At 37.0% G+C, this 12,328-nt stretch overlaps 1 protein-coding gene across 1 annotated transcript in view; it reads left to right on the forward strand.

Moving 5' to 3' along the window:
- Nucleotides 1–12,328, forward strand: part of LOC149286273 (BCAS3 microtubule associated cell migration factor-like) — a 523,731-nt gene that overhangs the window by 41,794 nt on the left and 469,609 nt on the right. The gene's annotated exons all lie outside the window — the stretch shown is intronic.

A 12,328-nucleotide genomic window follows, 5' to 3' on the forward strand; every position in this document is an offset into this window, starting at 1 on the left:
TAGTTTATATGGTACGTAATTTGTGACACTTTCTTTTCAAAATATGGTTTTCATCTAATATTTAAAAGAATGTCGCAATTAGTTGTACTTGTGTTTTTGGTTCAGCTTTGTAAACCACGAGTGTTAGATATCAAAGGCTCACAGCTTCAAAACTGGAACAAACAAATTGTAACAGAATTGTTATAGAAACCACCCCCTGTTACATAACAAAATTTTGCTTATTAATATGATGGATTTTCTTACTTGGTCTGTAATGCATTTGCTCCATCCTGTTATTTAAAATGTTTTCAAAATAAATTTAGCAGTGGTATATCAGCAATGCAGAATAGAAAGTACAGAGAGGAAATTATCTCAAAAAAGCGTAAATTACAGATTTTGTTATGTTAACTAACATTTTCCCAATATTCTCAAATATAACAATTTGATATATGGCAACTAAACTAAAGCTATGGATCATGACATGTCTATGTTTGTTGTCTTTACACATGTACACAATTGTATGTAAGACATGCAGCACAGCATAGCATTTAGGAAAATTAACCTAGTGTGATATTGTTGAAATAAAGTTAGTCAAATCTAGCAGTCAGGGTGTTTGTCTAGCACAGGGGTAGGCAATCTAAGGCTCTCCAGATGTTGTGAACTACATTTCCCTTGATGCTTTGCCAGCATTATGATAATGTAAGAGCATTATGGGAGATCCAGGAGAGCCGAAGATTGCCTACCCTTGGTCTAGCAGATTGGGCTAGAAGATAACATGGCTTGTACTCAGACACATGATTAATATGAAAATAATTAAACTAATGTTTTTTTATGCCAAAAAAGAGAAAATCTTAATCTGAAATGTAATAAAAATTTGGGTTTTCTTGCAGTTATTATTGGCGTTATGTTATGGAAAGATGTGAAAATATGCTCCATAGCTAAGTGTTTCTTTGGGGCCAAATCTTCCTAAATTTCTTTCCTCTTCTAATGCCCCTCTTTCGTATTAATAATTCAAAATGTTTGGTGGGTATAAGTGTTTGATGTTCTACAATCACAACAATGTGTATAGAAACAGCAGGAAAGAGATTCATACATTCAGTTGCATAACATATTTTTTTTACTATTCTTTTAGATACCAATTACAAATACATCTAACAAGATGTCTTGCTGAAGCCCTGCCACTTAGCCATAAGTTACGACGTTTATACCTCACACCTTTTAATTCAATTAAGGACAATGGGCGGTCTCTAAACCCATTGAAAACAATGCGTTTTGAGCCCGTACATGTACGGGCTTTGTCATTAAGGGGTTAAGAAATGATTAACAATGAAAATAATACATGCTAGACTAAAAGGATGACTCTTAATAGCTGGATATTTTACAATTGTTAATTTTGATTTTAATTTGCAGACCCAGACTAATCTATTGCAGTTACTACTAGTTCCGAAGCTCGTTTTTTTTTAAACAAAGTTGCAGGAAACTTTCTTCAAGATCAGTCTTTCCAGCTAAGAGAAGGTTCATTAAACTACTGAGAAGCTTGAATGGATTTTTTACTGTATAATCATTTCAAAATAACAGTTTTATTTCAACCACCAAAAAGGATGCAGGCCTGACACACAAATTTGAAACACATTGCGTTTCTTGGCTGGCACTCGACGGTGCTGGTTTAGATGTTGGTTCAGTCAACTTCAGGCTTAGATTACAAGATTTGCAAATTAAAGGAAAACCAGAAAGGATAGAACATCTGCGTAAATTCTGTCCATGTGGAATTTCCAACAGCCACTCACCCCAAGCCTCAGCTGTTTCGAGGGGAGGGCATACACACCACTTCGGGAAAATCACATTTGATGGTACTAAGGGCATCTAACAGACAGATTAAGTGTTGAAAGATCAAGCTTAAAACCCCATTACATAAACCCATGTAACATTTCAACCCAACTGGTTTAAATATGTCTGTCAAAAGAGTTGTGTATACCCAATTAGTGTTAAACCAGTGTAAAGACCTTCTAAATCCCACTAATTGTTTTACCTGGGGGATTGTCTGCAAGGGTAAAGTGGGAAATAAAGCATTATAAGGCATGAAGTCTGGTATGGTAGCGGGTGTATGCATTACGTTGAGTCATATTGTAATGAACAACAGAAACTTCCCGGTGGAAGGATATGCAAGATTGTAAAAAAAGGCCAGAAAGGAAAGGGAATCAAACCTTGCTTGTACAGATCAATAAAACTATTTATTAATTATTCATATTTAGCGATACAGCATAACTTGAAGCTTAAGTGGAAAGTGATACCCCAGCAATGGATAAAAGCTGAATTAGGAATGCCCCCCGCACGCCAATATCTATAATAAATAATCCCCTTGTGTCAATAAAAATTAAGCTTAGTGGATTTGTGGAACAGAAACATAGAATTTGAGGGCAGATAAGAAGTGTTCAGCCAGTCAGGACTGTCTGTTTTTCCCCTATGGTAAAAGCCTCAAACCTTTTTTGGCCCATACCATTGCCTTATATACATGTATATATATATATGTTTAAATTCCCTTCTTCTGCCAGAAGGCGATTCATTTACTTACCACCTTCTTAGTCATGTAAAACTTCGTTACATTGCTATGCGGTGCGGTGTGTACCGTATGTCTCACACACAGTTGTGTACATGTGTAAAGAAAAAAAATATAGACATGTTGTCATGATCTATGCCACATATGCCATAAATGAAATTATATATTTTTGAGAATATTGAGAAACAAAAGTGCTGGTTATGTTACACTAACATAACCAAATCTGTAACTAACCCATATTTGTTAACAAACTAAGATAATTATATCTCTCTGTGAAATTATTATTGTTCATTATTAATATAATCTGTTTTCATGATCTTAGGGGTTGTTCACTAGGCATTGAATTTACAGGACATCTCAACTGATCAGTGTATAATATATAATTGGTATGTGGAGCTATCTCCTAAGTCAGAGGCTTAGCTATGCATTATGCAGGTCTATCTTGATGATTTACTGGGGTTGATGCTCAATAACTCATAGTGAAGTCAAAATGTTAAAATCTCCAGACAACTCCTGCTTTAATTATTATATGTATCTCTGTATTTAGTCACAAGAGCCAAACATTTTACAGTTACAAGGTGTTAGACATGTGATAATTGTTGTTGGCCATTTCAAGTTTGCTGTCACCACCTACCCTTGAAGCTATCATTTTCGTTAATCTAATAGATGCCAATTGGACTGTGTGGTTCACACGTTTGTATGTGGGTAATAGAAACCACATATTGCACTTTTGATCATTGTTAGACAGTGGTAAGAGTCCAAAATGCCAGCTTAAGTCCCAAAATAAATGAAAAGTTATCTGGGTGCCCCAACCAACAATAGGACTCGGTTTCAGGACTTGATAAATGTACAGTGACGGGGTCTGTGTGCTGATGTGTGTCTTTCAATGCTTTTTATTTTGATCTATGGATTGTAATAAAGCTTACTTTTTCACCTGGACATTTGGTGAATATTTGTTAGTGGGTATGGAACTTGCCTGCATATATTTAAAGATTGTAGTTCTGTGTTTAGCTATTACATGCAATTAGCTGCGGTCACTCCTAAATATAGAAAGTGAGACTTCTGTCTCTGTTAACTAATTTATAACTCAAGTAAAATATTGTTATTATTATTATTTATTGTTTTATATAGCACCATTAAATTCAGTAGCGCTGTACATGGGGGGAGAAAATACACCCTCGACCTAACTCTATAATGTTCTCTATACATTGAGGTTCTATGTATATATATATGTTGTATGTACACAGGCATACACTGGTGATTTATAACCAAACATAGCAAATAAAAAGAAACAATAAAAAAAAAAATACAATTTTGAGGACTGGATTGTTTCTTTCAGCAGCGCTTCATATTGCTTCCATAAGGTTTTATTGAATATTTTTTTTTTATTTCAATATATTGCCCCAAACAGCATCACATACAATGACTGCATATTAAAGTATTTAGTATTAATATTATATTATTAAAGTATTTAGTAAGTAAAATTGTTACTTGGTTATCTGGAGATTTCCATTCTCTGCAATTCGTACCAGTTTTGGCTGCTCAGGCTAGCCAGTCAATGACTGTCTACTGAAATCAGTAGATGTGCAATAGTGTTAGACCCAGGAGAGGGATGGCAAGAGGGCATTTGCCTCCAATATTATTATTATTATTATTATCTTTTATTTATATAGCGCCAACAATTTACACAGAGCTTAATCCAATACGTATATTCAAAGGGTATGACAAGACGAGAATTCACAGACTAAGACAAACCGATACATTAGGTGGAGAGAGCCCTGCTCGCAAGCTTACAATTCTACCATGATTTCAATATTTTGGACCTCTTCTGTAAACTTGTTTTTCTCTTTAGTTTGTTTTTGGGCAGCCGTATCACGCTAGAAAACATGTGCGATCCAGTGCTGAAGCTAGCTGTTGGTAGATATCCATGTATGCAGAAGGAACATACCTCCTGGAAGGCGAGTAGCTAGGAGTCTACGTAAATAACTGAAACGACTATAGAGGTTACTGATGAATCATTCTATGCATTTGCATGCCAAAAAGTGTACAATATAAGGTGACACTCAGCAATGGTAGCTTTTCCATTATTCCTGCCTTTTAAAGTATAGCTTTTGAATGGTATAACTTAAAAAAAACACATAATTTAATGAGTCTGCCTAACATTCAGTTAAGTCAGTTTGGGAGTTATTTAAAGTAACTGTAAATCCGTGTGGGAAACTGAAGCATCACGTGTAGTATACCGTTTGGTAAAGTGAGACCGATTTCAATGAAACACATTAACTTGTATAAATGTGGTCATCGCTTTGCAACATGGTGCCTTTGAAGTAGAGATGCTTTCTGCATTCTTGAGTGATGCGCAACATTCTGAAAGCTGTATAGCTGCAGTGTTATTAATGAAGATTGTGGTTGAAATTGACTGTAAGCTCCGAGGGTGGGTTACATTTTGTGTCTGTAGTTTTCAGGGCTGTGTACATTGGCACTGGAGTATGAAAATCCGAGACCAAACAAATACTAAAATGATTATGGTATGATCAGCTTACATTTTAGACATAATCTGATTTGCTTCCATTTTTAACCTCTGACGGCATCTTATAGAGAGAAAAGAAGTCAGTGCCGGCAAGCTGATATATGCACATATAAGTTTTTGCATGGCAAAGCAATGTAAGGTAACTAAAGAAAAATACATTTCTCTGACTGCCAACGTTCTCTATGCTACTGAACATACTTTGATGAAAGAAGGGAAGCCCAAGAAGCTTACCAAAGCAAATGTCAAACGGCATCTGTACTGAGTGACTGAAACTGTCATACTTCCACTAGTGAAACATGTGCAAGACTAAGGCACTAGTGTCCATGGACACTCGGTAATTCTTGATTGGAACACTGCATTTGCCTCTGTGTATTCTTTATTTCCCATACTTTCTTCTTCTTTATAAACAAAAAGAGCTTGTCTAGTTAGGTTACTTGTGTGTGTCCAGAGTTGTGGTCTTCAAAGCACCTTCTTGACTCCTTGACCAATCTGCTAACAGCTGAAGTGCTGCCTTGCCCAGTTCGGTTTACGATTCAGTGTCCGGTTTATCAAACAAGCACCTAAAAGGAGAATTTGTGAGTTTCAACCTTAGTAAAGTGTGTACTAAAATGGTCTCATGTCACCTCACACTAGGTATGTGGAAAAGATCATTATCATGATTTATTTCAGAGCTTGGTCACAGGGTTTGCAATAAAACCTGCATTAGATGCTCAACTTAAAGGCACAGTCTTGTGTCCCATTTAGCCTCGCCAACAAAGAATGCATTTTAGAGTGCTTTGTATTTTAACATGCATTCTTTAACATGCATTGAAGGAGAAAAAAAATGTTACATAACTTTAGTAGAAAAGTAAAGCAATCGATCAGTGGCATGAAAACACCAACCTTGAAATCAATGCTTTTTGCACATGCGCATGAGAAAATTTAGAGGGACCTCTCAACTGATGGCTGGAGTGTCCCTTTTAAAAACTATGAAAGTCACTTCAATAATTTAAGCATTGATATACATTTATGTATAAGTTCATACATTCATAATGTAAATGTTTACTGTACATATATGTTTTTGTCCATTCTGCTGTAATGAAAACTATTAAGCATAGATAGCATTACAATTGTTTATGTGATTTCTTAAGCATTTTTGAAAAATGTTTTGTCAGTGTTATTTTGAACTACAAGAATTAAATTGTTTTGTTCAAGTCCCTTTATGCTATGTGTATATTTCAAACGTCTGTTCTGGGCTGATATTGAACTTTATGATTACATTTTAAATATTTACATTTTTTGTTATTGAAGTCAAAAGTTACTGAAGTAATTTGTTAGATCCTTGTATGTGTGAATCAGCATTCATGTGGCTGGTAGTGGTACGTCAGCGGTAGTTTGCTTCACTGTAAAAAAAAAATAATCATAGCCAGCGTATTTGGATGTATTTGTTCACTGATGTGTTGTACATACAGTATATCAGTAAACATCCCCACATTAGGGTAAGAGAGGACACTTGGATTTTATTTATCTGTAGCAATTCTCTTACCACAGATCTGAAATCAATGCTTGTATAGCTGGTGGCTTTGGTGGGTGATATTATTGTGTACAGGTTCTCATGGGTGTCCCCGGAAATTTTTCCAGGGGACAAAATATTAGCCCTATGCAAGGGGTACGGCATAGGCAGAATAGGGTGGCAATGTCAGGGAATTTCCAGAGAGAGCAAGTGCCCCCTCTTGGCCTCATACTATGGATGTCCATAGTAGGGATGCACCGAAATGAAAATTCGGGACCTAAACCAAAAATTCAGGATGCACTTGGCTGAAACCGAAAATGACCCCCAACCTTTTAAAATAAATAAATAAAAAAAAAAGACACCATGTATATGAAATATTTTATATATACAATATAAATATATATATATGATTGCTAACAGAAATTACACTCCTATCATGCCCAGGCAACCAGCACATGCTGGAATCTGGGTATGCCTGGGCTTGACAGGAGTGTGATTGCTGTTAGAAGTCATATATATTTAATATAGCAATCACACTCCTATCATGCGCAAGCAGCCAATACATGCTGAAACCTGGCTAGCTGCCCCCCTTGAGCAATGATGCTGCCAGCACAGATAAAATGCTGCCCTGGCAGAGGGGGTCTGCACATCACTTACAGCCTCCCTGTGCCATGCTTCCTCCTTACTTACACATCCATGCTATCACACACATATTCATTAATTTACTCATTCACAAACATTAATTCACTCATTCATATATTCATTTAAGGATACTCATCCATTCCTTCATTCACAGATACTCATTCATTTCCTCAATCACGCATACTCGTTCATACACCCTCCCCCACCCCGTTACCTGAACTGCAGGTCTTCCGCATGGGCCGCTGCTTCCTCTGCGTTGCTCACACTCTGTGCGAACAACTTCTCTTGTCTCAGGGGAAGCAGACACGGAGTAGAGTCACGTGACGTGACATAAATTCACTTGACTCCGCTGGGTTCCTGCTTCCCCTGGGCAGGCTAAGAGACGTTGTTTACACAGTGTGTGCGGGCAACACACAGATAAGCAGCAGCAATTGCCCCCCGGTCCTGGATTTTTGGCCCATATGTTTCGGCCACCTATATTTCGGTGCATCCCTAGTCCATAGCACTCCTGACAGTCCCACAATTTTGTTTACTGTAGTTTTGCCAGCATACACTTCTGCAGTTACCCGTTGAGATGTTCAGCTATAATTTAAATAGATCTTTCATCGTTTCTTTTAGCACCCTTTACACTGCAGAAACTCTTTATCCAAACCTCACGTTAAAATTACCAGGGATTAACGAACATGTGGCCACTGTAAATTTGGACTTCTTTTAAAACTTTGCAACCAACATCTGCTGATGATTTCAACTAGCCAATGACACTGTGAAATAATGAGTTGAGTACAGATTCCTTCTCATGTCTTCTGACGTGTTTCTCCATAACACTTTAAGATCCTGGGTGGGCTGTGTGTGCTGTGTTTTTGGAGCATGGAACCTGAAGACAGGCACGGATTTTTGGTCATTAATAGTTTTGCAATGGCAGGTATATCGCCAGCAATAAACATATTAAAAAAAATATATGACTCTGTATTTGTTTCAAATACAGACAGATAAATATAAAACGGAAGTTAAGTGTATGCATGTGTTAATATTGTATATATAATTACCATATTTGCTTGTTTTACCCTGATTATAAGATGACACCAGGAACTTTGTATCTTAGCAAAGAAAAAAAGAAAAGGCCTGAATCGGAAAGACTTTCCACTTTCTCTCACACACTCTCATTTACTCTCTCTCACACTCTCTGGGTTTGTCTACTTGGGTCTACTTGTATATGTTGCTCAGAAACTCCATTTGTGTATTTATTTTGTGACAGTAATGCATGTGTATGTTTCCCTTAAAGTGGTAAGATTTTAAGATGCCTGTAGTCTTATGACGTTATACATAAAAGCATCTTATAGAACCTTGCCAAACGTAGACCCTGTCGGATAAAAGCTTGGATGAGGCTGTTACTTTGTAAAAGCTTGTGTTTTGCTTGGGTGAACTATAAAACATAGCAACAAAAATAATTATTTACGTAAAAAACAAAAACCTGTAATGTCCCCTTTAAAGTAAATATGTCCTTAGAAGCTGGATTTTATTGATGCTTCTTTTGCTAAATTAAGAAAATTTGTCTACCTCAAAAGTATGCAATCAGCTTTAGAACGTTGCCTTTCTGTCTGTAAATTCTTGCTAACTATAAACTATTCCAGAAACTGCCATTGTGCAATCCTGCCATGAGGGTGCATTTAAAATATAATGTATCTTCTTGTTTATATCGGTGTGTACAGGGGGTGAAACTGAGGTATAAAGGCCCAAGGCCCTAGGTCAGGCATGTCCAAACTTTTTTCGAAGCGTGCCAGATTTGATGAAGTGAACATGTGCGAGGGCCGACCTTTTGCCTGACATTCTTTGAACCATTAAAATTAAATGCAAATTAACTATTTTATGCAAAGTTTATTGAAAACGGCATACTTTTCATTTTGTGACTTGGATGACAAATCTAAACAGGTGTTAAATGACTCTGCCTTTAATATAAAAAAAACAGATCTATATTTGGGCAACTTATCTGGGGGGCCTTATCAGTTCTGAATGCGGGCCGCAATGGCCCTCGGGATGGACTTTGGACATGCCTGCCCTAGGTGCTTATCCACACTTAAACTAGCTAAAGAATACATTGGTTTTCCATACTATTTCCATATACTTTAATAAAATGTAATTTATCTTCTTGCCATTTAGTGTCATGCCTGGATGTGATATAATTACACGCCAGTCAGCTCCCGCCTGTCTAAGGTGATTTCAATTGGAGCACTTCACTGCGACCGATTGGCTGCTTCAAGCAGCCAGTCGATAGCAAGAATTGCTCCAGAGCTACAGATTCTACCGTTGATTCCACAAATTGCCATGGTTGTACTTTGCATTTTGCGCTCACAAAATATTTTAATATATGATCTTCTTTAGTTGAACAATGCCTTACAACAGCCCTATTTCACTGCTGTAAGGTGAACCCATATTCTTCGGAAATTGTCAGCAGTCCTATGGTTTTGAAAGAAGATCATATTTTATATACATCAGACTTAAGCTTTCACGGGATACTGCACATAGGCGTTCTTAACCACTCAAGCCTCCGTAAGGCTGTCTGTCTCCCACAGAAAGAAAATTTAGCGGGAAATAGTACTTATGCCCGGCACAGCATGTTACCTGGAAGGAGAAGTGATCTTTCAGTCATATCTTGATATTCATGATAGATCCCCTGTAATTAAGCCGCCGAATCCTGGTGTGACATGGGTCACTGCAAAATTACAGTTAGTGGAATAGTTAGTTTCTCGGGGTGTGGGGTGCTTCCAAGGGATTAGGCATAGCAAATGTCAAAAAAACGTTAATTGGAAAAGGAAAACGCTCTCGCTTAAGATAAATGTGTTTCCAATATATTTCTTTGAGTAGATACAGTAGAAGGAAATGAATAGAAGGAAATGTATATCTGGCAATACATGAGCCCTAGGACTGTGGTTGAACTTTTTACCTTAATTATGTCCCTGTTAATGCCTACAGCGGCCTGGAATCAAAGCGACCCTGCAGGCTCTAAGAAGCCTCTGATGTGGCAAACGTTTGTTGTCTGATGGGGCTTACTTGGGGAAAAAAAAAGAAAACGGGATATTGTGACAGAGTTTTTGAAACTTTTCTCAGTTACCACCCACCTCACTCCATGCCTACGAAAATAGACTAATTGTTTGCATATGCGTGTTTTCTTTTCTTTTTTGTCTCACTTCAAAATAACTGTTATAAATCAACGTGACAGGGACGGGGTGAACACTTTTTTTTTTTTTTTTCTTTCTTTTCCGAGCATCATTATTTTGAGTGTTAGCCCTTTAGGCCCAGTCGTGACATGACTGAGGCACACCTGAAGCAAATATTAGTGTGTGTTTGTAATTTTGCTATTTCCTACAGTGGTTTGCGAGAATATCCACATTTCTAGTATTTTTTTTGTATTGCACTATTGTTGTGGTGTGGCTAAACATTTTGCCTCACTAAATAAGGTATTATCTAGCATTAAAAACCCCTCCTATGTGTATTCTACTGGGAGCAGGACTTGCTGTTCTACCGACGCAGCTAAGTTTTAGATGTTTGTAACAGAATGCAGTATTATAAACATTGTTCAAAGTTGAATGCCCAAACTTATTTAATCACGAACATTTTTTGTCTTTCAGATTTTTGTTGTAAACAGTTAACGGTCATGTGACACAAAAGCAGGAACCGATAGGCTCCTGCTGTAAAACCTATGTAAAAGGTTAGATGTTTCTGTGTTGCTTTAAAGTGATTAAAGCTTAAATCAGAGGAAACTACACACATTGTCACTATTTAAGTGATCTATTCTTGCTCTTTGTAATTTGGGAGCCGCCACACTATCCAGACAATCTGGCTCTGTATCATTTTATTAAATAATCAGACGTCGGTCCTGGTTTCCCTCCCATGAGAAAGGTTGGAGGGGACACAAGGCTTTTGTGTTGCTTTTGTTGAGCTCCCACAGCTGGTTTGTGTAGCCAGCGCCTGTTGTCAATCTGCCTTTCAGAACATTATCTTTCAGTTTTAACATTTGGCTGATTATCTGTTTTATAGCAAATTGCCACTGCAATAAAATGTGCTCAGGATGTGGTGAATGTTTATCATTATCATTTTTGTCATTGGAGTTATGGAGGCAAGCAAGTGAACATGATAGGCATTAAAACACATCCAAAGTATTTTAAGGGCATATCAGACCAGTGTATCTTTTTAAATGCCTAAAAAGATCACAAACGCAAAGTGAAAGTATGTATATTAGTAATTTTTTTTACCCTTAACAAGTTCTCTCCTGAAGATATGGATCCTAATATGAACCATTTTTCTGTTCTTTTTTTGGCATCATCTCCTGGTTGTTCAAATTGTTCAAATAAAGTTTCAGCTATCCTAAAAAAGTAGGATATGCCATTGGTAGCCATGCTCGCTAACATTATACCTCCAAATATGTTGAGATAAAATACTCAGCAGGTATGAAACTACCTTGAATGTATATATATTGATGCTTTGTAATTTTCAATGTGGATCTAAACTAGACCTAGCCATCTAACAAAAAACCCCCATTGATTTTCCACAAACTTTTTTAGATGAAAGAAGTCTTGCCTACATGTCTAGTGTTAGCTGCCTACTTCAAATCTCAGCTTGGGAAAGTTAGTATAAACTGGAAGTGGGTATTCGGTACCCAACTGAGGACTCTGCTCCTGAAGTCACGATGATCTCATTAATACCTACTACAAGTTCTGATCATTATGGATAATCTTACCCTGCATTGTCCATAGTGGAGAAATACTACAAGAGGCAGGGCTAGTTAAGAAAAGAGGAATAGATCTGGACACGACCATAACCACCTGTCTTTCAGTCTTTTTTTTCTTGGAATTTGTCATTGTCCATATTCGCCATTTTATAGTGCTGCATTATCTGGTAGTGCAATATAAATAAAAGATAATAGTAGTCTAAACTTATTTGACGTCTCTTAGATTAGATAAGCATTTTATTCATTAGCTGCAGCAAAGTATTTCTAGATCTCTGCCTGATCCGAGGAGCAATAGTAAACTTATTAATTGGGGCATTTAGTTGATCAGGGCTTAAAATTACAAATACATTGTACACAAACTAAACTCAGATCGACAAATACTTTTCCCATCTGACCCCAATTTAG

The sequence above is a fragment of the Sceloporus occidentalis genome, unplaced genomic scaffold (assembly GCF_023333645.1).
Source record: "Sceloporus occidentalis isolate IW3139 unplaced genomic scaffold, rSceOcc1.0.p SCAF_71, whole genome shotgun sequence".
NCBI classification, from domain to species: Eukaryota; Metazoa; Chordata; class Lepidosauria; order Squamata; family Phrynosomatidae; genus Sceloporus; species Sceloporus occidentalis.